At 42.0% G+C, this 25827-nt stretch overlaps 1 protein-coding gene across 1 annotated transcript in view; it reads left to right on the top strand.

Moving 5' to 3' along the window:
- The first annotated feature begins 10796 nt into the window (after positions 1 to 10796).
- BMPR1A (bone morphogenetic protein receptor type 1A) overlaps positions 10797 to 25827 on the top strand; it is a 137472-nt gene continuing 122441 nt past the window's right edge. The window contains exon 1 of the mRNA XM_030334758.1: positions 10797 to 10848. The gene's annotated coding sequence lies outside the window, so the exon portion shown is untranslated. The remainder of the gene's footprint in view (positions 10849 to 25827) is intronic.

The following is a 25827-nucleotide window of genomic DNA, read 5'->3' as shown; positions in this document are numbered from 1 at the left end:
AGGCTTTCTAGAGAAGGAAATTCCTGAGCTAAGGCCAGAACGAAGAACTGGAGACCAGCCCAAGCTGAAGCAGAACTTAACATGCTAATTACTGAACTGCACTGGGCTGTATTTGAAGTAAGGCTCATTAAGACTTTTACAGTTTGTTTTCTTTCCCCTTCAACATAAACACAGATGGACCAATCACTTTCTAGAAGGAAAAGGAAAGGTAACGACAATTAATTGAGTGTTGACTCTATGCCAACCGTTTTCCACATATTCTCAGTTAATTTTCACATCTGTCTCATTAGATTGGTATTATTTATCCTTATTTTATAGATGAAGAGACTGGGATTTAGAGAGGTTGACAAACTCACACAAGGTCAAAAATTAGGAAGTTCAGCCAGAATTCTGACTGCAAAGTTGATGTTCTCCCCACCATATCGTATTGCTTAGCCTGTTTCTGAAGTGTCTCTCTACTAGGGTGGGGGGTGCAATAGCAATCAAGCAAATAGCAGACTGGCTTCAAGTTTTAAGGATAAAAGGAAAGAAAAACAGACTTTTTCCGTGAGCTATTCGGCCATCTCCTTTGGTCATGGAAAGTTCTGGAAAGGGATTTCTGGGAGACTCCTCTGGCTGACATGGCAGCACCCTACCTCACCAAGCCAGATCTGCTGAATCTGGACTTGGAGAAGTAAGGGTTCATGGGACATCCTTTGGGCGTGTCCACTGAGGTCTGCTTTATACAGTTTATAATTTGCTGTAAACAGCTTGCTGTTCCTAATTAAACCTGTATGATCATGCCTGAACTTTTAGGAAACGAGGACTTCTTTTTATGGTTCTCTTCTCAGTGGTAAAATCAGAGCCCTCTTCAGCTCCACGAGTCTCCTTAACCTGTGAGGCCTTGATCCTAAGACTCTGCTCTACAGTCTAGAAATGCAAAGTGCTTGACAAACGCTTGGGGGAGGGGATTGCTAGTAATCACGAGCCATTTCTTCCAGAGTGATGTTCTGTGATTCCATTTAGCAGGGCTCTAGAGCACCCCAAATGCAGGTTCTTGGACGCTTTTCATGCTAGGATCAGAGGGAATACAGATCTCTCAACTAAAAGCTGCTGGCTGAGAGTCATCTTTAAAGAAACAGTTGCTTAAAAGGACTACTTTTTCTGTTAGACATGGGGACTGGATAAAGCCACCCTAGTTTGAAATTGGTGATAAAAGAAATGAATGGGTTTAAGGATCTTAAATGTAATTTTTTAATTAAGAAAGCAATATATACTTAATAAATTCCAAAAAACACAAATAAATAGGAGGAAGAAAAAAGTAATCATAATCCTACTACATGGAGACAACCACTGTTAGTATTTTGGCCTATTTTCTACTATTTTATTTTTATTTTCTACTATTTTAAAAAAACTAGTTTACTGTGGTATTAACACTTCTTACATAACTAATTTTATAGCTGTTGAACAGCAACCCTCTGTTTCTGGGTCTTTACACGTTCACAAAAATTTCTCTAGTTGCAACCCATAAAAACGATCCCTGAAAGTAGTCTACCTTTTTTTTTTAAGTTTATTTATTTATTTTGAGAGAGACAGACACAGTATGAGTGGGGGCGAAGGTGAGAGAGAGGGAGAGAGAGAATCCCAAGCAGGCTCTGTGCTGTTAGCATGTAGCCCGATGTGGGGCTGGAACCCATGAAGCCACGAGATCATGACCTGAGCTGAAACCTAGAGTTGGACACTTAACCGACTGAGCCACCCACGCACCCCTCTACCATTTGTTCTGAATGGTGAAAACAGAAACAGAGGAACAGAAGCAGTTCAGCAGATGGGCTCGGATACTGTTCACAAGACCTGAACTGAGCAGGTCACAGTCTATACCAACCCTGCCCTATAGAACTTTCTGTGCAGATGGAAATGTTCTATATCTGTGCTCTTCCAAGACAGTCACCACTAACCTCATGTGACTACTGAGCACTAGTGGCCCTAGACTGAGAAGCTGAATTTTAATTCTATTTATTAACTAATTTAAAATTTACATAGTCATGATGGCAAATGACTATTGTGTTGGACAGTGCAGGTCTACACTTCTACACTTCTACACAGAAGATTTATTTATTTATTTTTTTTAAATTTTTTTTTTCAACGTTTATTTATTTTTGGGACAGAGAGAGACAGAGCATGAACGGGGGAGGGGCAGAGAGAGAGGGAGACACAGAATCGGAAACAGGCTCCAGGCTCTGAGCCATCAGCCCAGAGCCTGACGCGGGGCTCGAACTCCCGGACCGCGAGATCGTGACCTGGCTGAAGTCGGACGCTTAACCGACTGCGCCACCCAGGCGCCCCCAGAAGATTTATAAATGGGTTACTTGCTGGTCTCAAAGAGTACGAGGGCCAGGGATTGAGAGTTGGCATTAAAATGCTGCATCTGTCATTTCAAATAATGACGTAGCTCAGAATATTTCTCAGCAATGAGAAAGGCGGCTCCAAGAAAAAATATGGAGACAGGCTCACAATTAGTCTCCGAAAAGGAAGTCAGTCATTAGCTACATTCTGACATCCTAGCAATTAACCAGTCTTGGGAGAAGAGCAGGTATCTCCAGAGAGGTGCCAAATAAATAGGAGATAAGAGACTATAAAAATGAAAAGCCTTTCAGTCTTTCATCACAGGATAATCCAATGCATGTGAATTAATGGCAAAAGGCTCACTAATAGCCTTTGTGAGGAAATAGAAGCAGTGTAGCAGGATATCCTTTTTCCGCACTAAAGCACCCAATTCTTTCAATTTTATATACAGCGGAAGCAATTAATTGTACTAGAAAGAAATCCACAGCTGGCTTTTCCTGATGGCCCCATAAGCAACAAGCTCTATTGTTCAGCTTCCGGGATAGATGTAAAGTCATTCTTACTGCGCTGGTGAGATTTTTCTGATTGTTTAGTTTGAGTTTTCCAAAGACGAAAACCTGTGGAACACTCACATTTCAATTCTTCTGGTCATCATATGATTTCAGTATCAGCAACTGTGAAAAAGCTGATTTTTTATTTGCAATATAATCCATGCACGTGACTCGATGCTAGTGTTTCTTCTAAACTTAGTGACTGCATCCTAAGTCATTCACTTTTGTTTGTTTAACATGTTTATATGCAGTTGAACTGTACTGTTTCTGCTTTCGTGGTTAACATTCATAGGGTGGCTATCCGAGGATTGTGCATAACAAACAAATAAGATTATATGTCAAAAACCTAGAAACTCAACATTTCTTTTTTTTTTTTTTTTTTTTTTTTTTAGAAACTCAACATTTCAATCCATTGGGCCTGTATGGTGTTGTTTTTCCTTTAGGATGCATTAAAACACATTGTATTTCATCAATTCTTAGATGCACAGTTGTGGACATTTTATCATCTTTGAAATGAAGATGTCTTACAATTGATAATGTGTCACAGTTTAATTGGTAGTGTTTTCCTTCCCTAGTTGTGCATGAAATAATGATGCTTCCTATAATTAATACCATGTTAGTTTTGATGAAATACGGTGTACATATGGTTAAAATTGGACTAGAGTGGTGTATTACTGTAAATATAACAGTGGAACAACATTTGTCATGAAAACATCCACCTTGATCAAATAAAATTTTTAATTACACATCTTACAGAGGATTAAAAAAATTTTTTTAATGTTTATTTTTGAGGCAGGGGGAGAGTGGGGAAGGGGCAGACAGAGGCACAGAATCTGAAGCAGCCTCCAGGCTCCAAGCTGTCAGCACAGAGCCTGGTGCGGGGCTCAAATCCACGAACAGGGAGATCATGACCTGAGCCGAAGTCTGACACCCAACCGACTGGGTCACTCAGGCACCCCCACATCTTACATGGGATTCTAATTGACTTAATTCTGACAAATATGCATCCTGCCACTTTCATTTCCTCCAAATGCCCTGAAAGTATAGATTGTTATACATGAAGTATAATATAATAATGTTATATATATAGCTATATAATGCTGAACAATAAAAATGCTGGTTCTTCAAGCAAGCCAGTGACAAGGCTCCCTGCCTGCAATTGGACTGGTACTTATCTGGTGTTCAGGAGGACCGGGGGCAGGTATTACACTTCACACCTCCAGGGAGCACCTTTCACACAGAGCAGGACACAAACGGTGTCCCTATGGTCCTGCGGTGTAACCACTGTGATGCTCAGTGCAGTGACTACAGCCAACTGTGGTAAGAATCCGGGCAGGGGAGGGCAGAAAGGAGGGAGGAATGCTCTCTTTGACTTTGAGGGACAAAGCGGGACAGCAGATGCATTGAGGAGTTTGTGACACCCTCCTCCCCCCCACTCCAGGTGGACCTTGAAAACAAATGGCTAGCAGAGGCAAAGGTTTTGATAATTACAATGGTAGGCCCCAGTCTGGGGCTGCTATTTTGATCCTTGTGTATTTTGATACTCCCTAAACTGTCCTTCCCTAGGCTGGGAAGCTCGGAAGCCCCTATTCACATGTAAGTGAGTAAAGGTATGAAATCTTACTCAGGAGAAAGACATAGGAACTGTGAAACTATGCGAAGAAGTCAATGATATATAGAGAAAAGCCTAAGGAATTTAGGATGGAGCAGAGACTACTTCCTGTAAGAGGTGGTATTTGGGCATTGAGGGAGGGAGAATGGCATCAAAAGAATGAATGTGGCCCATTTTGCAGGACTTAGACCAGTTGAACAGAACGTTGCCAATCATCAGTGGCTCCCAGATTTTGAACACAGTGGCGTTCCATTAAGAGAAATCTGGAAAAACTGAGCAAGATCAGTTAAAGAGGGAATGACCAATTAGAAGGATAGCTAGTCCAATTCAGGTAGACAGTGAGGAAGACAGGTGTTAAAATGGGGGGCAAACTAAATGTAAAAGAATCTAGATTTTTGCCTAGGTGGCTGAGTCGGTTAAGCATACGACTTCAGCTCAGGTCATGATCTCATGGTTTGTGAGTTCAAGTCCTGCGTCAGGTTCTGTGCAGACAGCTCAGAGACTGGAGCCTACTTCGAAGTCTGTGCTTCCCTCTCTCTCTCCGCCCCTCCCCTGCTCATGCTTTGTCTCTCTCAAAAATAAATAAACATTTAAAAAATAACAAAATTAAAATAATCTACATTTTTAGAAAATGACAGGTATTGGTTCCTGACAGGTATTGGTTCCTAGTTGAATATATGTGATTATGCTTCCCCATGAAAGAAGGACGTTGTTTTAAAGAGCATATAGAACTCTAGAACTCAAGCGTTATTTGTTGAAAACCAATGGTCAGAATTTAAAGTCAATGATACAACCCTGCCTTTGTTGATAACAATAAATGAGTGAAATGAAATGTCAACTATCTTAAGGGCAATAAATCATGACTCGGAAACAAATATCAAATGAAGGAATTATCTGCATGTCTTATTTTCTTACAAGATTTTAAGCTTTTAGAGGACAGGAGTCCACTATACTGCCTAGTACATACAGTCACTCATTCAATAAGTATTTACTGACCACCCTCAGGGGTGCCTGGCAGTATGCTAGGTACCAGGGATATAATGGAGTGAAAATAAGATAGTTTCTATCCTCTAGAACTTTGTGTCGAGTACAAGGAAAGGTACCCCCAACATATGTGGTATCGGATAAACTAGTATGCCTGGTCACATTGATGGCACCACACCACACCTAGAAATACATCTGGATTACCGTGTAGACCATGGACAGTAGGTACAATATGGCTGTTAATGACTCAGCATTCCTGATCCAGGATTGTTTTTTTCCCCAGTTATCTCAACCTGAATTTTTATCACGACACCTTGTCTTCCTTTGACTAGTCATGCACAAGGTAATCATACTTCGCTCTAGATGCGGAATTTCTGGACTACTGGTCCCAAAGGAATTCTTGAGGGGAATCTGTGTTTAGGAGTAGTTAAGTAGAATCAGGTATAGGTTTATATATATTTATATGTACACACACACACACACACACACACACGTTATACTTTGATTAATCGTTAACCAGATGAAAGAAAATATACACACATATATGCATAAAAATATACAGTTGTTTTCTGTTTTTATCTGGTTAACAGATAAAGTATAATAAGTCACAAACCCACTGCTCTCAGGAAAGGGAAAGGCAGGGTGGTGGATTGCTATCAGATGGAGAAGGACAAGATTTACCATGGGCTGGGGTGGGGAGGCCCCAGCTCCAGGTGTTCGGTGGGAGGAACCCCAGCCCTCCAGGCAGCACCTAATAGCCAGAGCCATGAGCAAACAACAGGTGGTAGTCCAGGACAGCAGCAGGCATCAGGATGTCCAACCTGAGGTAATGGGAAAAGGACTGACAGAGGGACAGAATATGGACAGAGAATCTAGAACAAAGAGCTGGAGGTCAAGTAAGTGTTGCCACTAGGGGTAACTATTAGTGCACCAGGGGTAACTATCTGTTGCAGGGCTGGGGCAGACTCTAGAGAGCAGAGTCCAGAAAACAGGCAGAGAAAATCAAGTTCCACACAGGTTAACAGGCCAGGGCTTCAAGCACAAGAAAAGGACTGTGAGTCAGTCCTTAGACAGGGGCCAAGGTTGGGGCTTCCCAAGTGAGTAGCAAAGGCAGCGGGAGGCTGGGTTCTGGCTTGGGACCGGAGCTCTGAGAATTCTTCCTGCCACAGGGCCAGGGAAGGATTAGGTTCTGTGGTAAGGGGTGTGTTGATAGCAGGGAGAGGAAGACTATAGTGACCATGGGCCATAGCACTAAGTGGTGGCTACTTTGCAGCAAGTGGCTCTGTAAATGATCTTTTAATCACAGTAAACAAGTGATATGATGCAAAAAGAAATGGAAATGGAAAAAGGAGAGACTGAGAAGCAAAAGTAGAAGGAAAAAAAAATCCATTACAAAGAAAAGAACAAGTTTGGATTTTTAAACTTTATTTTGTGCACTGATTTATAGATAGCTCTTTTTTTTTTTTAATATTTATTTATTTTTGGGAGACAGAGAGACAGAGTGCAAGCAGGGGAGGGGCAGAGAGGGAGAGACACACACACACAGAATCTGAAGCAGGCTCCAGGCTCCGAGCTGTGCGCACAGAGCCCGATGCGGGGCCCAAACCCACGAAATGCGGGACCACAACCTAGGCTGAAGTCAGACGCTTAACCGACTGAGCCACCCAGGTGCCCCTAGATAGCTCTTTTTCTTAAACACAATTTCTGTTTCGGCTTGTTTCTTCTAAACCATGACAGGGTATTATTTTTATTTACTTTTCTTAAAGTTTATTTATTTATTGAGACAGCATGCATGCGCACAAGTGGGGGAGGGGCAAAGAGAGGGAATTTTATATATATGAGAGAATCCCAAGCAGGCTCCACACAGTCGGCGCAGAGCCCGATGTGGGGCTCGGACTCACAAACTGCGAGATCATGACCTAAACCAAAATCAAGAGTCAGATGCTTAACCACCTGAGCCACCCAGGCGCCCCCATGACAGGGTATTATTAACCAAGAGGATAATGTATTAGTGTCCATGCTGAAAAATACAGCTGTTTCCTCTACTCTTTACAATGTTTCTGTCTGTTTAACACTGAGTCTTAAACTAAAGCCTGCCAAGGGAGTTCCTTCACTAGTCCCTCCTTACTGAGCTCTAACTTATCTCCCTATCCAAAAGCCTTAATGCTGCCTTTGCCTCACAAAATCTTTACAACAGGAAAATGACTGTGAATGGATTAACTTGGATCTATCTAGAACAATTGCCTTCTCTTAAGATGGTATAACCCAGTTTTCCTGACCCACTCGTATCCTTTTCAACATAGTCCATGCCACCCTCTAAAACTAGGTCTTGATGCCAAGGTTCAGAAATGCCCAGGGGAAATTCTACCCTTATCTCGCTCATTCGTTCAACAGATATGAGCACTTGTGTGGCAGGAGCTAAGCAGCGAGGAAAGAGCTGAAAACAAGATGGACAAAGTCTTTGCTCTCATGGAGTTTACGTTCTAGTGACGCAGAGAAACTCAGACTATAAACCAGTAACTGAACAAACAAGGTAATTTAAATTAGTAAAAAGTGGTATAAAGAAAACAAAATTGGCTAGGTTGGGTGCTAATTTAAGTCAGATGATCAGGGAAGGTCTTTGAGGATCTGAGAACCTTCCAAACTAAGGCTATGTGATTTGAATACACAACTACCACTCTTGGGGGCCTACACCTCAAACTGTACAGAGAAAAAAAAGCTCACTTCCAGCCCATTCAATTAATCTACTTAAAGGAAAACCATCACATTATAGAGAATGTTAAATTTGGACTTTGAGGTATTGTCTGAGTTTGGGGGCCAGACAATACGTGTCCAGATGTTTCCTTGGGCTTCCTGGCCGCTCTGTTCATTTAGTGGGCAAACTGGAGAAACAGGCTGGCATGCATACACATGCCAGAAACCGAAGAGAACACCATGCCCTGCTCTGTTGTAGGTAGGTAGGTTGCCTGCTATGAAAAGGCTAAGGATTTAAGCTTGGGCACTAGGCGGGCTTTATCTAAGGAGAGCAAAAGGATGTCAAGTAAAGTCCCAAAGACTTGAAAAGGAGATCCTTTCGTAGAGATGCAAAGATATCATGACTTAAAATGTCATTGCCTCTATTTTGCTACCATTTCTACAGTGGCATATAACAAAACCCAGGTAATGCCAAGTTGTACATTTCAGGACCTTGATGTACTAAAGTTTTAAACTGAGATTCTTGTCTATTTTATGGTCTGATTCATATGCCTAAAAATTGGACTAGGCTTCAGAGGGTATATTAACACACCTGTCATGATTTTATCTGCCATGACACATTACTCGGCATACATCATTGATTTCTTTGGTCAATGAATCTTAATCTCCTTAAGCAAAAGGTCGACCCTTGCCCCTAAAATTAAAGCCGTGTAGTATGTAGAAAACTTGAAAAAGTGGCAAGTTTTAGTTGATGTAAGGAAACTCATAGTTGATGCCAGGAAATTCATATACCATACATTCCCCCTGTAAAGCAAGATACAACCACCCATGACTCAAATCTGAGACAGCTCGAGAGTTCATTAAAAAACTTAAGAGAATAACCAGAATTGAAAAATAATTTGGAATCACAGAAGATATATAAGGCATCAAAAGTGGTTTGCAAAAGGAGGAGAGAAAAAAACCTCTTTAAACAAGAATGTAAAAGAATTTAAACATTTAAACAAGATTATTAGGGAATACTCTGGAATCCAAACATCTCTTTAGGGAGAATGCGTATAACAACAAATGCCAGTGCCTGGCACATTCTTTTTCTTCCCTCTTTCTTTTTACCTAGTTGAAAAAGTGATTTTATGAAAGGACCTTAAAAAGAGTTATCTTTTAGAGGTTCATAAATATGCAGAACAAACTGAGGGTTATGGGAGGGGTTGTGGGAGGGGGGATGGGCTAAATGGGTAAGGAGAACTAAGGAATCTACTCCTGAAGTCATTGTTGCACTATATGCTAATTTGGATGTAAATTTTAAAAAATAAAAAATAAAACAAGTTAATAAAAAAAAAGTTATCTTTTGTAGAGACTTAACACCATACACACTGTTGCAACACTTACCAAAATGATTAAAGTCACATTTGGTTGTTAAAAGGGAGCCTATGTTCTTTCTTCACATGCAGGACACTGAATACGTTTACCAGCATTTTCCCCAAATGAAGGGAAATGGAAGAAAAGGAGTAGTGACAATTATTTGCATTTTCCAAAAGGAGGGAACGGGACTCCGGAGGGCACGCAAGGTCCTAAGAGTGAGCCAAAGTAGAGGAGCGAGCAATATTTATAGTTCGCGGACTTCAGCTGGCCCGGGGTAACGCCGCCGCTCCTCTTCTGCTTTAGGAGTTCACCGGCTCGTAGGTCACAGGGCCCGGGACAGCCGGGGCTCGGAGCTGCGGGGGTCCACGCGGAGAGGCCTCTTCCCCCAGCCGCTCCCTCGGAGCCCGCCCACCTGCGCCTGCCTACCTAGGCCTCGGCACCTTGGCAGAGAGCCCAGACCAAGAAGCCGGGGAGCGGTGGGTGGATAATGGAAGCGGTGTGGCTACATTTCCCTTTCTTTGTCGCCACGACCACTACCACGACCCGGCAATTCCCCGCCGTGGCGTGTGAGTGCTGGCGCCCACGTGGAGCATTAGAGCGTGTCGCAGAGGGGGTCCACGCGAAGGGACGCGGCAGGGCCCAGACCGCGTCCGCGGTGTCCGCGCTCCTCCACCGCGCTCCGTCATGTGCGTCCCGCACGCGGCGTCGGTGGGTCGCGGCTCCCGGAGACCAGCCGGCCCTGCCACGGCGGCGGTAGGGCTGCCTGGTGGGGAGGGGCCGGTGGGGCCGCGCGGAAGAGAAGTCCCCCCACCGCAGGCCGGCGCCCCCTTGCCGGCTGCGGGCCCTCTTCCCCGGCAGCAGGGCGCCGGACCTCGGGGACCCTTCGGGCGCTTCCGTCGCGCGCTCGGCTCCTTTCGTGTCCGGGGCGGGGCGGGCGTCTTCCCAGTGCGCGCGCGCGGCGCCGAGTCCCGCGGAGGCCCGCCCCTCCCCCAGGCCCCCGCGCCCGCGCCGCCCCCCCACCCCTGCGAGTGTCGGCGGCGGCGGCAGTGGCGGCGGCGGCGGCGGCTGCCGAGATTGGAATCCGCCTGCTGGCTCTCGGTGAAGGAGGAGGGAGGAGGGCGGGGAGAAAGGGCAGGAAGGCTCGGGCTCCGGCGCGTCCGTCCGCGCGAGACGAGGATCGCACGGCCGCTCGAGGGGCGACCGGGCCGGGGCCGCTGCACGCCGAGGGCGGAGGCCGAGTCGGGCCCCCGCCGCGCCCCGGCGGCTCGCCGCGCCCACCCCGCTCCGCGCCGAGGGCTGGACGATGAGTTCCCCGGGGTCCGGGTGAGTTGGCTCGTCCGAGAGTGCGTGTGTGCGCCGGGAGAGGCCGGCGGCTGCGGGGAGGCCGGCGCGGGCTCCGGGAGAAGTTTCGGGGGGAGCGGGGCGCGCGCGGGAGGCCTGAGCTGGGGGCGGCCCGGTCCGGCCGCCTCGCGGGGTCCCCGCCGCCTCGGCTCTGTCAGGCCGCGGCCCGTTGGGCCCCGCCGTCCGGCGCCCCCACCCCGGGCCCGACCCCGCCGGAGACCCCGGCCCCCCGGACTCCCGACGTCGGCTCCTTGCAGCTCCCCGCTGCGGCCCCGCCGCCCGGCCCCTCTTTTGTTCCCCACCCCCTGGGTTTCAGGCCGAGTTTGGGGAGGCGATGTGGGCGAAAGCCGCCTCCAAGGACGCTTCTTGAATCCTTAAATGGGAAAGGCGCTCACCTCTCTCTCCCAGGAGCTGCGAGGTTGCTGTTCGCGTTAGGTCTCTCTACGCTGCTGCGAAGGAGAAAAAAGATGTCTGTTTCGTGGGGTGGTAGAGTCGGGGGGAGTTGCAAGCCCTCCCTGAAAACTTGTCCGCGGGAAGGTGCCAGGTTTCTCGGAGGTTCACCTGTTGTCCTGCGCGGCCTCCGCTGCCATGTCTGTTGTGATTCTGCGCTTCAGTTTCTGAAAACTTTCTGCCGGAGTGAATGTAACCTTCCCCCCCCCCCCCCCCCACTTCTTTCCAGACTCCTAGTGGAAAGATTTGGCAAGAAAAGAAAATAGCTTGAGTCAGGAAAGAAAAATAATGTGCTATGTGTTAGAGTCTGGCGTTTTGTGACTTGTATACTCTTTCATGCTCTCGGATGTTTTAATTTGGTCAGAGCGCTGCAGTTTTTGTCTTTCAAACGGTTAGCAAACTCTTTTGAATACACAGTGCGAACTTGGCACATTTACCTGTGTGACGTCATTTAATCCTTGTGATAACCCTGGTTATGGTGTTCATTTTTTAGGCGAGGAAACCGAGACGCAAAGAGGTTAAGTAACTTGTCTAAGTGTGCTGGGATTTGAACTCTGAATTTTCTCTGCTAATCAGAAACTGTCAAAAGTGAGATGGACTAGGAGTTTGAAAACAGCAAAACCTCTTTCTGCAAACAGGTTTATGGTTAGGAGCATTTTCAATTACTCATACTTGAAATGATCGCTGTTTGTTGCTTGAGTTGAAAACAACTCCTTTATTGTATTTACTTAGGAGTTCACGTCTGAATTAAAACTGTGAATTACGATGTAACTTTAATGCTTATCACTGTTTTCAATTCTTGAAAAGTGTGTGGGCCAGAATTATTTAAATATTTAAACTTAAAGTTAAAATACTGGCAGTTCTGAGCTAGAAAGGGTTGAATTTACAAAGGGTGATTGAAATTTAGAAGACACTTTTCAGAGAACCAGTATTCCACTCACGGTTGTTGGGTTCCCCATCCGATTCATATTATTCGTGGAACTCATTTCAAACTTTTTTCTGCTTGCTTCACTTCTTCACACCCTTTACTGAAAAGCTTGAGGCATTCAGTGGGAGGGAGCTCCTGCCAGAATGTACTGAGTTACTTCTATCATGTGCTTTCTTTCCTTCCATTTCAGTGGAACATTTTTTGTCCTTCCTACCAGTTTAACACCTTGTTTCATTTTTCTCCTCTCTCCTGCTTAATGGAATAGGAGTTACTCCCTTTTGTCTTAGAGATGTTAGAAGTACAGATGTGCTAAAGGTTTTTTTTCAGTTTACAAAAACCTTCCCTTGGGCGTGCTACTCCCTCAAGATGTCATGTTGCTGCTTTTCCTTTTCAAATCATATTAACGCTAAAAAAAAAAAAAAAAAAAAAAAACAAAAAATAAAAAACGTTTCCTTGTAAAAGTAATACACGTTCATTAAAAAATGGTAAAATAGAGCAAAATTGAAGTAAAATTAAAATTCATACCTTCGTAATCCCATCTCTGGAGATTGTCAAGAGTAGTTTATTTTTCCTGCATTTACTTCCTGGCCGGGCATTCAGTTCTTAACTCCTTGTTACCCGGATTTCACCCTCACAAGGTTCACCTATAAGCTAAGTGGCACATTTATTAATGTGTTCTAAATCAACTCCTTGAGCTTTCTGTGATACTTAACATCAACTTCTCATTCTTGAAATGCCTTTCCTTGGCTTTTGTTCATTTATCCATTGTATTCAACGAATACTTCCACTGCAAGGTTATGGGATGCTACAACAGACAATGCCCTTGCCTTCATGGAGCATCAAGTTTATTGGAGGAAACATAGATTGAAGAATGAATTCTATAACCGTATTGTGATTACAATTAAAGTGCCCAGTGTTAGAAGACCTGACCTGGTGCTGGGAAGGCCTTAAAAATGTCACTTTGTAACTCAAGATGATTCTGAAGGATGAGTGAGAATTAACTAGATGGACAGAGGGCTTCTGTGACATACTGACTTTGTTCCTCTTTGCCCCTTTCTTTTCTTCTTGCTTAATATGTGTTCTCCAGGTTTTACTGGTCAGTTCATTTTTCTGTATGTCACTAGTCCCTTGGCATTATTATTGTTCAGACACTTCTGTCTGAATACTTCTCAGACCTCTATTCTTTATTTCTCCTCTGCACGTGAATCCTTGTTTTTTCCCAGTTGCTTTATGCATACCTCTACCTGGTTGTTCTAGTTGAAACTAAACTCCTTCCTTACCAAACTTGTTTCCCTGGTGTTCCTTATTTCTGTTGATGTCATACCAAATCCAGACCTTTCCCCATTCTGTCACATCGTATCTGTAGCCAGCGTCTACTGCTTCTGCGTTTCATGGTATTGTCCCTCTTTATTCCTGCTGACTTAGGTACAGCTCTTGATACATGGTGGTATGAAGGTTATAATAGACTCATAAAATGAATTGGGCACCTTTCCTTTTCCTCTTTTCAGGAGTGGTTTAGACTGGAAGGATCTTTCTTGCGAGTTCTACAGACCTCACCTATAACACCATTCAGGCTTAGATTTTCTTTTCTTTTTTTCTTCTTTCTTTCTTCTTTCTTTCTTTCTTTTCTTTCTTTCTTTCTTTCTTTCTTTCTTTCTTTCTTTCTTTTCTGTAGAGGACTCTGAATATCATTTCAGTTTATTTAATAACTGTTAGTCTGTTTAGGTTTTCTATTTCTTGTGTGAACTTTAGTGTTTAATATTTTCTCCAGAAATTTATTTGTTGAGTTTTCAAATCTACTGTTACTTGGTTTTAACACAATTCTTTTTCTTAAAAGAAAAAAAAATTTTTAATGTTTATTCATTTTAGAGAGACAGAGAACCAGTAGGGGAGGGGGCAGAGAGAGAGGGACACACAGACTCTGAAGCAGGCTCCGGGCTCTGAGCTGTCAGCACAGAGCCTGATGCGGTGCTTGAACTCATGAACCACGAGATCAAGACCTGAGCCAAGTCGGATGCTTAACTGATTGAGCCACACAGGGGCCCCTAAATTTCTTTGATTTAATATATATTTGTATGCAGTGTTACAGATTGTGTGTATATTAGTATAGTTGATAATTTTCCTTTTTCCTTTTTTTTTTTCTTGCCTACTGAATCAGGTTCTCATCCCACTTGGGCTAATGCTGTGCTCTTCTTCATTTCCACTGGTATATGGGTTGTCTTATGCAGTTCTGCTGAAGTTAATCTTGAAGCCCAGTTTGTGTCACTTCTCTACTCACAAGTTTCCAGTGTCTTCTGTGAAATGAAGTCGTTTCATGAGGATTTACCCAGATTTCCCTCATTCTCATCTCCCATTATTTTTGTTTCCTGCACATGCGCTTGCTTTGTCCCTTTTCTGAAATCTTTCCCATTTTCTTCTGAGTGGAATCCCTTCTGAAGGAAGGGATATTTTTTTTTAATTAAAAAAAAATTTTTTTTTAGTGTTTGTTTATTTTTGAGAGAGAGAGAGACAGAGTGCGAGCAGGGGAAGGGCGGGGAGACACAGAATCCAAAACAGGCTCCAGGCTCTGAGCTGTCAGCACAGAGCCTGACACGGGGCTCGAACCCATGGACTGCAAGATCATGACCTGAGTGCAAGTAGGACACTTAACTGACTGAGCCACCCAGATGCTCCTGAAGGAAGGGATTTTTTAAAGGCAAAATTTTTATCTAATATTTTCTTCCTGCACTTACTGGTTTGTCTTTTTCTTTTTAAAAATTTATTTATTTATTATGAGGGGGGAGGGGCAGACCGAGAGAGAGAGAGAGAGAGAGAGAGAGAGAGAGAGAGAGAGAGAAAGAAAGAATGAATATGATTTGCAAGCAGGCCCCGCACTCACCACGTGGGGCTCCATGCAGGGTTCGAACCCACAGACCATGAGATCATGACCTGAGCCCAAATCGAGAATCAGATGCTTAACTGACTGAGCCACCCAGGCACCCCTATTGATTTGTCTTTAAAAAAATTCAACTTTTATTGGGCGCTCAGTCAGTGGAGCATGTGGCTCTTGATCTAGGGCTTGTGAGGTCAAGCCTCATGTTGGATGTAGAGATTATTCAAAAATAAAATCTCTAAAAAAAAAATCAACTTTATCGAAGTGTCATTTATATACAGTGATACGCACGTGTTAAGTATGCAGTTCCGTGAGTCATTTGGTCTTTTATAGCGATTTGTATACAAATACTGGTTCAGCTACTAAACTGCAGACTGGGTGTGTAACTGACTTTGTTGCATATAAAATGGATAATTGGAGGAGAAAGACCTCATTTTTGGATTTTGGGAGCAGAGAGCCATGGAGAGAAAGGAAAATGGGTTTCCTCTTAGTCTAAAGTTTAAACCAGAAAGTCTTTCCTTCTTCCCTCTTCCACCTTTTATTAGTGTTTATGCTTTTAAAATGCTTTTTAAATATCTTAGGTCCAAATGACCAGGTCAGTCCAACTCTTTAATGCTTACAAGATTAAATGCTGAGTTGTATGGAGTTAGATCTTACAAGGTACACCATACTTTTTTGAGCCGTTCATAAAGAAAATATGCTTCTAGTTAATTTTAAGAAGCCATTGATTGTAAGGTCTAATTTCAGAGATACTGAAATATGAAAAATATATGTGCCATAGAATTGAATATGGTTTTTCTCCGTTAACCAAAGCTACCATTCCTTTAGTTTAGATATTGGAAAGAAGAATTTAAGCCAGACTTATGTGGGAGAGACTTATTAGTTGTGCTGTTTACTATGAAAAGTTTTCTTTAAAAGGAGGGTGTTTGTTAAACCTTTTTAATGAGTAAAGCATTTCAGGCGGTATAGAGAAATATTTATTTTTGGATGGGGTCTCCCACAACTCGATATGCCAGTCTGATTGTGAGGCGCTTTGATAGTTTTTATAGTTAATATTTTAAAGGCTGTCAGTTTTTAAAAAATAGAAACAAAATGATATGTCTGGAGAGCCCCAGTAGTGTTGTGGTTTTTGAAAACAGCACTAGGTTAGAGTAGGGCTTTAGATCAGATGATGGTGGGCCCAGTGGATTCCCAAGCCAAGTTCATACAGACCTTGACTAGTTAAGGACATTATTTTTGAGTATCTTTTATTGAAAACAGGTGAATATGAGCTACTCCGATGCCATGGATGTTCTTTTTTTATACTTCTGTGTTTCTGATGAACTTTTTTTATGGTGTACATTTGTTATACCACTAATAACGTGCAACAGTGGAGCTTGGCTATTGCTCTAGTCATATGTAATTGGCTACTACTGATTTAAGGAGGATGTGGGTATGTCAGTAGTAGGGATAAAATAATCAGATTTGCAGTTTGGGGAGAGGAGTTAGTGGGGAATCATTTTGAAGGAAGGAAGACACAGGACACTGAAACTTGTAGGGGACACTGAAACCTGTTCCATCTTGGCCCAGACTAGGATGGTGGCAGATAATTAGGGTCTAGAATGGACAGGACTTGGTAGTTAGCTATGGATGAGAGAAGGAATGGGATTGGCATGAATGACTGGCGGGTTTCTAGCTCGGAAACCTGATAGGGTAAATGTGTGTTGGTCGAGATGAAAAATGAGACCAGGTTTGTGGAGGACAGTAGTTTGGTTTTGATAATACAGAGTTCTGAAATACCAAGTAGAGATTTCCACTTAGCATTCATTGCATGTATGGGGCTGGAATTTGATAGAGGTTTGGACTGCAGGTAGATCTTTGGGAGCGATTGCCATGTAGGTTGTAAATTCTATCAGTGGAAATTGGGTGGCTTTCTCAAGTGACTTTTGCTTAAAAGTGACAAATTCAACTCTTAGCTTAAAGGTGAAAAGGGGTCATTATCCCTCTCCCCCCTTCATGTTTTTAAAAAGACTGCAAATACTCATGTTTGGATAGAAGTGCTCAGATGATGTAATCAAGGGTCTGTCTGCTCTCCACTCTTTGGGCTTGATTTTCAGACAGATATTTTTCATTTGGCAGAGGATGGACAGTGTCAACTCCAGGCTTATGTGGCCCATATGGATTCAAGATGTAAAAAGGGCACCTCTTTCCCAGGTGCATATATTCTGTCCCAAGGAGAGATTCTTACTGGGACCGTCTGGAGTCTGGGGTGCCGACACCCGCCAGGCCTAGTTTACATGCCCCGGAGCAGTCAGCCAGTTAAACACCCGCACTCATAGCCTTCCTAGAATCATGAGAGATGGGAAAGTGGTTGTTCCCCCAAAGAAAGGATGGCTTTGGGCAGTGAACAACACAAATCCACTGTCTTTTGGTTGTTAACGTTTTTTTAAGATCTTTTTTTTTTTTTTTTTTTGAGTATCTGAAGAAAAATACACAAACGTAGCAATTTTGTGTATAATTTCATGGTTATGTTATGGATTTCATATCAGGAACTCTTGCTATACACAGTAAAGAGCCTAGAACAGCCCTGAGAAACACCAGTTTAAGACCTAAATAGAGAAGATAGACGTTAAATAATTTCAGAAATAATTGTCTACTTGTATTTATTTTAAGATCTACAGAAGGGAAGTACAGGAGCTCATAAGTGTGTAAATAAGGGAATGGGTCTATTTAGGGTACAGGTGCTTGGGAGGACTTTCCTGAGAAAATGGTCTGTAGAGTGACACTGTAGATCAGGAAGAAGAGGGAGCATGTTTCTGGAAGTATTCAGTAGTTTTTGAAGCAAACACTTTTCTGCTTTTTAAAAGTTACGAAAGGAGGGGCACCTAGGTGGCTCAGTTGGTTAGGCATCCGACTTTGGATCAGGTCATGATCTCATGGTTTGTGAGTTTGAGACCCGCATTGGGTTCTCTGCCGTCAGCATAGAGCCTGCTTCAGATCCTCTGTCCCCCCAACCCTCCCCCACCGACACCTCTCTCCCTCTTGTGCTCTCTCTCTCTCTCAAAAATAAGTATTTTTTTAAAAAGTATTTATAAAAAAAAGTTCTGAAAGGAATGCATCTAATGTGAATAACTTGAGAAATAATGAAAAATTATAAAGCAGCAGTAGAACACTTAAGTTTTGGCTTCTGAGTTTTTCTTTTTTTAGATTGTTTTAATGTTTATTTACTTTTGAGATAGAGATAGAGTGTGAGCAGGGGAGGGGCAGAGAGAAGAGAGGGAGACAGAGAATCCAAAGCAGGCTCCCGGCTCTGAGCTGTCAGCACAGAGCCCGGCGCAGGGCTCGAACTCATGAACCGTGAGATCATGACCTGAGCTGAAGTCAGACGCTCAACTGACCAAGCCACGCAGGAACCCCTGAGTTTTTATAAATTAAAATCTAGTACTGGTTTTACCACTAAGTTAGCTGTGCAGTTTTGAATACTACACTAAACCTGTCTGGATCTCTGTTTCCTTATCTTAAAAACTGAAGGGGACTTGGCGAAAAGAAAAAAGAAAATTCCATGGCTTTAATGCAGAGCAGTTAGTTGCTGAAATTGCAGGTCATGTAATGCTTTTGGTCATGATGACATCACTGGGTTTCTGACTCTTGGCTGCAGAGTCCCTCTTCCTGCCTTGGCAGTCATTGTAAGTAACGAATAGAATGGCCTGTGGCCAGTGGTGTTCTTTCATGCCCTGCTTTCTTATCTCATTTCTTGAGCATTAAATTTTTTTTTTTTCTTTAGCCTTTAGGTAGATTATCTGAAATGTTAGAGGCTCTCAGTTTTGAAGTTGAGAAATCTGGAGGAAACTTGCATGGTTGTGATACTGTTTTCTGTAAGGTAAAATTCGTGGGTAGTTTTCCTACTAGCAGTTACAATTTTTTGTGATGTAGTCCATCAGTTTAACATCTTGAGTGTCTGAATTTTGCATTTAATTAAGAATAATAAAGGGAGCTGTTGATAGGGAGTGTTAAAGTAAAGGCCATTAAACTTTGGTAAAGTTCTTACCAACGTATTTTTCAAAAAATTGTTTAAAGGTACCATGAAATAGGGGCGCCTGGGTGGCTCAGTCGGTTAAGCGTCCGACTTCGACTCAGGTCATGATCTCACGGTTCGTGAGTTCGAGCCCCGCATTAGGCTCTGGGCTGATGGCTTGGAACCTGGAGCCTGCTTCCGATTCTGTGTCTCCCTCTTTCTCTGACCCTCCCCCGTTCAAGCTCTGTCTCTCTCTGTCTCAAAAATAAATAAACGTTAAAAAAAATAAAAAATAAAAAAATAAAGGTACCATGAAATAAAAATATTTCAACAGTAGCTATTCAGAAGCATCTTAAATCACTAAAATGTAGTCGCTTGATGACAGATACTGTTTTACGTCTCCATTTTAGTAATCTTTCACAGAATAAAAATGTTGGGGAAAAAAACTGCATGTTGAATTTATGTATGATCTGAGTAAAGAAAAAGAAGTTAATCTTCCTGAAATAGTGCCTTAGTCATCATTCCTACTCGATAAATATTTTCCACTGGTTTCTTATTTGCTTACAATATAAAATTCAAATTCTCTCAGACTGGCCTCTTGCTCTGGCCTAGTCTGCCTTTTTGCCTTATTCACTTCATACTACTATTTTATTAGCTTAAGTCACTGAAATATCCAGTTCTGAGTTTCCATTCAGAGTCCTTAGACTTCTGCTGTCCACTCCAGTAGCCAGTACCACACGTGGCTGTTGAACATTTGAGATGTGGCTGGTCAGAATTGCGTACCACATTTTGAAGATAGTACAAAAAAAGGAATGTAAAGTATCTCATTATGCTTTTAAAATACTGATTGCATATTGAAATGATACTGTTTTGAATATGTTGGGTTAAGTAATAGTAAAATTAACTTTCAAAGAAAAAGGATCAGATTTTCTCTTTTGAAATATGGCTAGAAAAAACTTAAAATTATACATTAAATTGTACGGTGTTGCCTTCGACTTTCCTTCTCCCTATGCTTATCAAAATGCTTCAAAATCTTACTTCTTCTGTGAAGCCTTCCTCAGTGGTCCACACTTAAAAGAGCTCTTCTGTGTCATTATTTAAAAAAATTTTTTTTAATGTTTATTTATTTTTGAGAGAGAGACAGAGACAGAGTGTGAGCAGGGGTGGGGCAGAGACAGAGGGAGACACAGAATTGGAAGCAGGCTCCAGGCTCTGAGCTGTCAACACAGAGCCCAATGCGCGGCTCGAACTCATGAACTGTGAGATCATGACCTGAGCCGAAGTCAGTCGCCTAACCAACTGAGCCACCCAGGCGCCCTTCTTTCATTGATTTCTACTTTGTTTTTTTTTTTTTGAAAAATTTTTAAATGTTTATTTTTGAGAGAGAGAGAGAGAGAGAGAAGGAGGGGCAGAGAGAAAGGGAGACACAGAATCTGAAGCAGGCTCTAGGCTCTGAGCTGTCAGCACAGAGCCCACAGGGGGCTCGAACTCACGAGCTATGCGATCATGACCTGAGCCAAAGTTGGACACTCAACCGACTGAGCCACCCAGGCACCCCTTCTGTGTCATTATTTGAAGGCAGTATTTTGGTGTTTCTTGTACCATCTATTAACATATTAGATTTCTTTACTACAAGCCTTCTCAGCTTTTAGTCTTGTAAAACCCCAATATAGTCTCCCTAACTGTATTGCCATAGCACCTTCCTTTGTTTCTTCTGTTTACAGAAGTTACACGTATTTGGTTGAAACTTCAGGCATAAAGTGAGTCTTCTGTAATCCTGCCCCCACGTCCCCCCTGGATTACAGTGTTAAGAGTATAGAGGTAAATGTAATATTTCTCTTCCACTGTCTTCATTTTTTTCTTTTTCTCTCCCCATTTCCAAAAAATGAGGTGATACTATGCATCCTTTTCTTTAACTCTGTCTTCACTGAATATAGAGTACTCTTTTTAAGTCATTAGGTGTTGATTTACTCATTCTTTTTAGTAGTCATGTAATATTCCCTTTTATGAATATACTGTCATTTTATTTACCAGCCCCCTATTGATGACTAGATTGTTTCCAATTTGTTGCAAGGTATTTTTCTTGTTTCTTTTTCTTTTTCCTTTTTTTGCATTGTAAACAGTGCTGTGGTGCTTGTACATATCCTCTGAGACTATTTTTATTTTATAGGATGAATTCTTAGACATGTGTTTACTGTATGTAAGAGAAGCCATGTATAATGCCTATAGTGCCAAACTGCTCTGCACAATCTTTGTAACAATTCACATTCCAGCCAACAGTGTTTGAGAGTATTTCCCCTAACCCCTCACCAACACATCATAGTATCAGTCTATTTTAATCTTTGCCAGGCTGCCAGCTGAAAAAACAGTATTGTAGTTTTAATTTGTATTTCTTTGATTGACTAAGGTTGAGGAGAATTTTATAGTTTGTTGGTTCTTTGCATTTGTCTCTCCTTTGTTTTTCTAATCTTTTTTTCTTACTCATTTTGCAGAGACTCTTTTTTGGGGTATGGATATTAACTCTTGGTATAATGCATTTTTTTTGTCATTTGTTTTTTATTTTTGTTCATAATATATAAAAATTCTTTTGCTGTTGTAAGAGTATTTAGAAACAAAAAAAATAAAAAAGTTTAAGTTGTCTCATACTCTCAATTTATTTTATAAGCTCCTTGGTGAGTGAATTTTGTCTTAAAATATTTTGTTTTGCCATCGGTACTAATTCAGTGCCTTGTACACAGTAAGCGTTCAGATATTTGTCTATGTTGGTGGTGAAGGGGTACAGAATACATCACTGTGGCATAAAAATTATTTTGCCCTGAAGGTATTTGAGAATAGGCTTTTCTGGGGAACTTCCTGATCTGCCTAAAAACAGACTCTCAGAGAAAACTCAGTTATCACAAAGCTGCTCCCCAGAGTTTTGAAACCAGGGAAGATTGACTTTTATCACTAGAGAGCAGAGAGAAAAAGTGGCACCACATCTAAACTGACATTGTCACACATCGTATCATATATTCATTTTCCTGGGCCCATGTATCTTTCTTAAAAGTCCTTTGTTTCCTGTAAGTGTCCTCCTCCCCTCTCCCCATATTAACACAGGAGCCCCAAATTCTAACTGCCTCTTTTAGTCACACTTGTATGTAAATGGTGGTGAATGAATAAAAATCTGTCTTTTTGATTTTTTTTTTTTTTTTTTTTTTGCTAATCTGACTTCTGTCAGTGTAATTTGCAGGCCCCCAAATTCAGAACCTAAGAGGGTAGAAGAAAAATTTTTCTTCTTTTACTTCTACGTGTAAAAGTTTTTCCTCCTTAGCAATGGCAGGTCGTTTCTGACTGCTGGGGCAAGGGATAATAAGCAAGTGAAGTTTCACTGTCTAAAAACAAAGTTAAGTATTTTAAATATAAAGAGCATAAGTCAAATTTCTTTAAGCTACAGTTTTCAAAATGTATTCTTCAAAACTAAAAATTTGTTAAATGAGGTAGAATGTACAATTAGAGAGACATCTCCCTTTTCCTGAATATATTCCTACAATTATAATGCTATTTCTTAATCAAGTGGCATGATTAATTGTGTTGACTAAGCCTTTGTTCTTTCTAAAGTTATTCACTGTTTCCTGTTCTTTCTTAGCATCTTATCAATTTGCGTAGAAGATGGTTTGTGACAGGTTCCACTGGTCACAATCAGAAGAAACAACAAAAAAGGTCATTCAGTTAAGATTAAGTAAGTAAAATATACAAAGAAGCCTCTAATTTCTTAAACCGGTAAAGGGCTCTTGAGATGATTACAGTGACTTCCCGTTTACCTGTATTCTAGATAACTTGAAATGTTTATTAAACCTTGAATTATTGACATGTTATCTAGCTTCACATTTATTGTGTTCCATACCTTACTACTCTGTTTACTAGGTTCGTGACCTTGCACCAAAGTGGTTAATCTAAGCTTTATTTCCTTGTATGTCAAATGAGGGTAATAATCGTTTTCTCACAGAGTTACTGCGAAGACTGAGTGAGTGAGTGCAGTGAAGCACTAAACACTATTTTTGCCACATAGTAATGCTTAGTAAGTGTAAGCGAAGATGAATTATTTGTGTGGGGGAAGATGAGGTCAGTTCTGTCTTCAAAAGCAATTTGAATGGCTGTATACAAAGGGTCCTTGAAGATGAAATCTAATCCTGATACCTTCTGAAAGTGTTATTTTGTTAGCATTATTAACACTTGAATTTGCAAAGTACTTTTGTGTACTGGCAGTACTGGTAAGTTGATACTGGGAAGTTTTGTGGCTTTTCCGGTTGTATATGTTAAGAATCTGAGGCTAATGAGGGTTAATTGCCCCAACAAGGTCAGAGAGGTAAGAGTAAGAAGTAAGTAGAATCAGACTTTCCTAGTTAGCTCAGAACGGGGACTAGGACCTTAGGGTTAAGGATAAGTCAGTGATTCTACAGTCTAAAGAAAGCCCAAGCATTTAGTGGCCTGAATCCTTTCTAGAGCTTATTAGAGTGTGACAGAAACCTGTCAGAGAATGGAGGGGAGGGAAATTGTGCACAGCAGTCACCTCGGTGGCTAGTTTGCCTAGGTGGGGAGCATTGTACACTTTTTGCTCTGTTCCTCTTCCCTTGGGGTGGCCTTTCCTTAGAAGCTTAGTGCGGGGAGGTCTAAGAGAGCCACTCGTGAGGTTAGGGAGTGCTAGCAAAAAGTAGAGCAGCACATCTCATTTCCTAGCCGGTAGTCATGATGCAACTGATTGGTTGATCTGTGCCTCCTTGAGCAAAGGGTAAAAAAAAGTGTAGAGAAATCTCCTTGTGGACTGAGGGTAGCAGAACACCCTGTACTTGTTTCGAATTTCTGTTCACGTGGGTAAAGCAGAAGGTAACTAGGCTTTAGGCATCTTGACAGGGCTGGCTCTCCTGGAGAGGGGAGCAAAAGTAGGAGAGGTTGAGCTGAAGCAGGTCTTTGGGAAGGGAAATGTGCAGTTGGGTTTGAGCCCCTCACCTCTCGGTCACCAGAGCGCTCCAGCCTGTCCCCAGAGGAGAAGCCATCATTTGGCTACCTGTATCATGGTCTGTATTAGCCGGGTGGTGGCAGCCACCCCAGAGGACTGCAGGAGTGCTCAGATGTTGAGATGTTTATTCTGTTCTCCCTCATCCCCCACTCCTCCCAAAACAGGTCAGACCACACCCCTTCCCCAGTTGAACTTTTCATGGACCATGGACCCAGCCTGGGTTTGGAAGGGAAAGAGATGATTGCAAGATTGAAGATTAAAGTTTTAGGGGCGCGTGGCTGGCTCAGTTGGTTAAGCATCTGACTTCGGCTCAGGTCATGATCTCACGGTCTGTGAGTTCGAGCCCCGCGTCGGGTTCTGTGCTGACAGCTCAGAGCCTGGAGCCTGCTTTGTATTCTGTGTTTCTTCCTCTCTCTGCCCCTCCTGTGCTTATGCTCTGTCTCTCTCTGTCTCTAATAATAAATAAATGTTAAAAAAATTTTTTTTGAAGATTAAAGTTTTAAACAGCAGTCAACTGGACTGGACATTTTTATAACTGAAAGCTACTGGAAAGCTGTAGGAATTGTTACAGATGTCATTAAGGGGAGGTGGTGTGTGAAAGGGAAATTGGACCAACCATAGTTGGAGGTGGAAGCTGGAGAAGAATAAAACCTTTTCTCATGTTTGTACCAATTTCAGATCCCTTATTAAAGTCATAGAAGTATCAGCTTAAGTTCCTACTAAAGCCCCTCTGACACCAGCCCCCATTCTTTTTTCTGTACAAAGCTTTTAGAGTTGTACATGATCCTTTGATCATCTTAATGGTTCTGTTTCCAAGTGCATTCCAGTTCTGCACAATATAATTTTAACATTAAACATATTTTATTTAATTCTAACTAGTGCATTTCAAATTTATAAACTGTATATGTTAACCTTAATTGCAACATTAAGTAAAATATGGTATTCCTTAGTTTTTATGGAGTTGTAAGAGTTTATCAAGCCTCAGAAACGTTAAAGTAAAAAGTACTCAGTAAAAAGCACTAGTGTAATATATTTTACTCAGTATAGGAGATTTTGAATTCATGAAGTTTTAAATTAACTTTCAGCTGTTCATGTTGAAAAGGTGAGTGGGTTTTAGTTTAAATGCTGTAGAGCAATAAAATAAAGAGGGACTAGATAATACCTATTTTCCTTACATTCGCCTAGCCCTATTTTAAGTGCTGTTCTATGATAGGTACGGTTATGAGAGGAGAATGAGGCCACAGAGGTGGAATAACTTGTCAAGGGTTGTGCAGCTAGTAAGTGGCAAAGCTAAGGAATCAAACCCAAGTAGTCTGACTGCAGAGACCGTGTTCTTAACCACAGAATTATGTTCATTTTCAAAGGGAGTAGGACAATTTTAAGATGAGGATGTGTACTCTACACACGCACATGTTTTACTTGATTTTTACCTGCTGCTTCTAGTGCCTGTTCACATACAGTAGATGGATTTGCCTGTTTGCTGGTGTGTTAACTGAGGTACCTGGTAAACCATTCTCTCCTCTCATGGTCTAAATATACGTATTTGATGGGTTATACTTGACTTTTGACAATTAACACCTACTTCTCTCTTTTTTTTTAATTTTATTTTATTTTTAATGTTTTTATTTATTTTTGAGACAGAGAGAGACAGAGCATGAACAGGGGAGGGGCAGAGAGAGAGGGAGACACAGAATCTGAAGCGGGTTCCAGGCCCCGAGCTG

The sequence above is a fragment of the Lynx canadensis genome, chromosome D2 (genome assembly GCF_007474595.2).
Source record: "Lynx canadensis isolate LIC74 chromosome D2, mLynCan4.pri.v2, whole genome shotgun sequence".
NCBI classification, from domain to species: Eukaryota; Metazoa; Chordata; class Mammalia; order Carnivora; family Felidae; genus Lynx; species Lynx canadensis.
The sequence above is the reverse complement of the archived record's forward strand: the minus strand, read 5'-3'. Positions and strand labels throughout refer to the sequence as shown.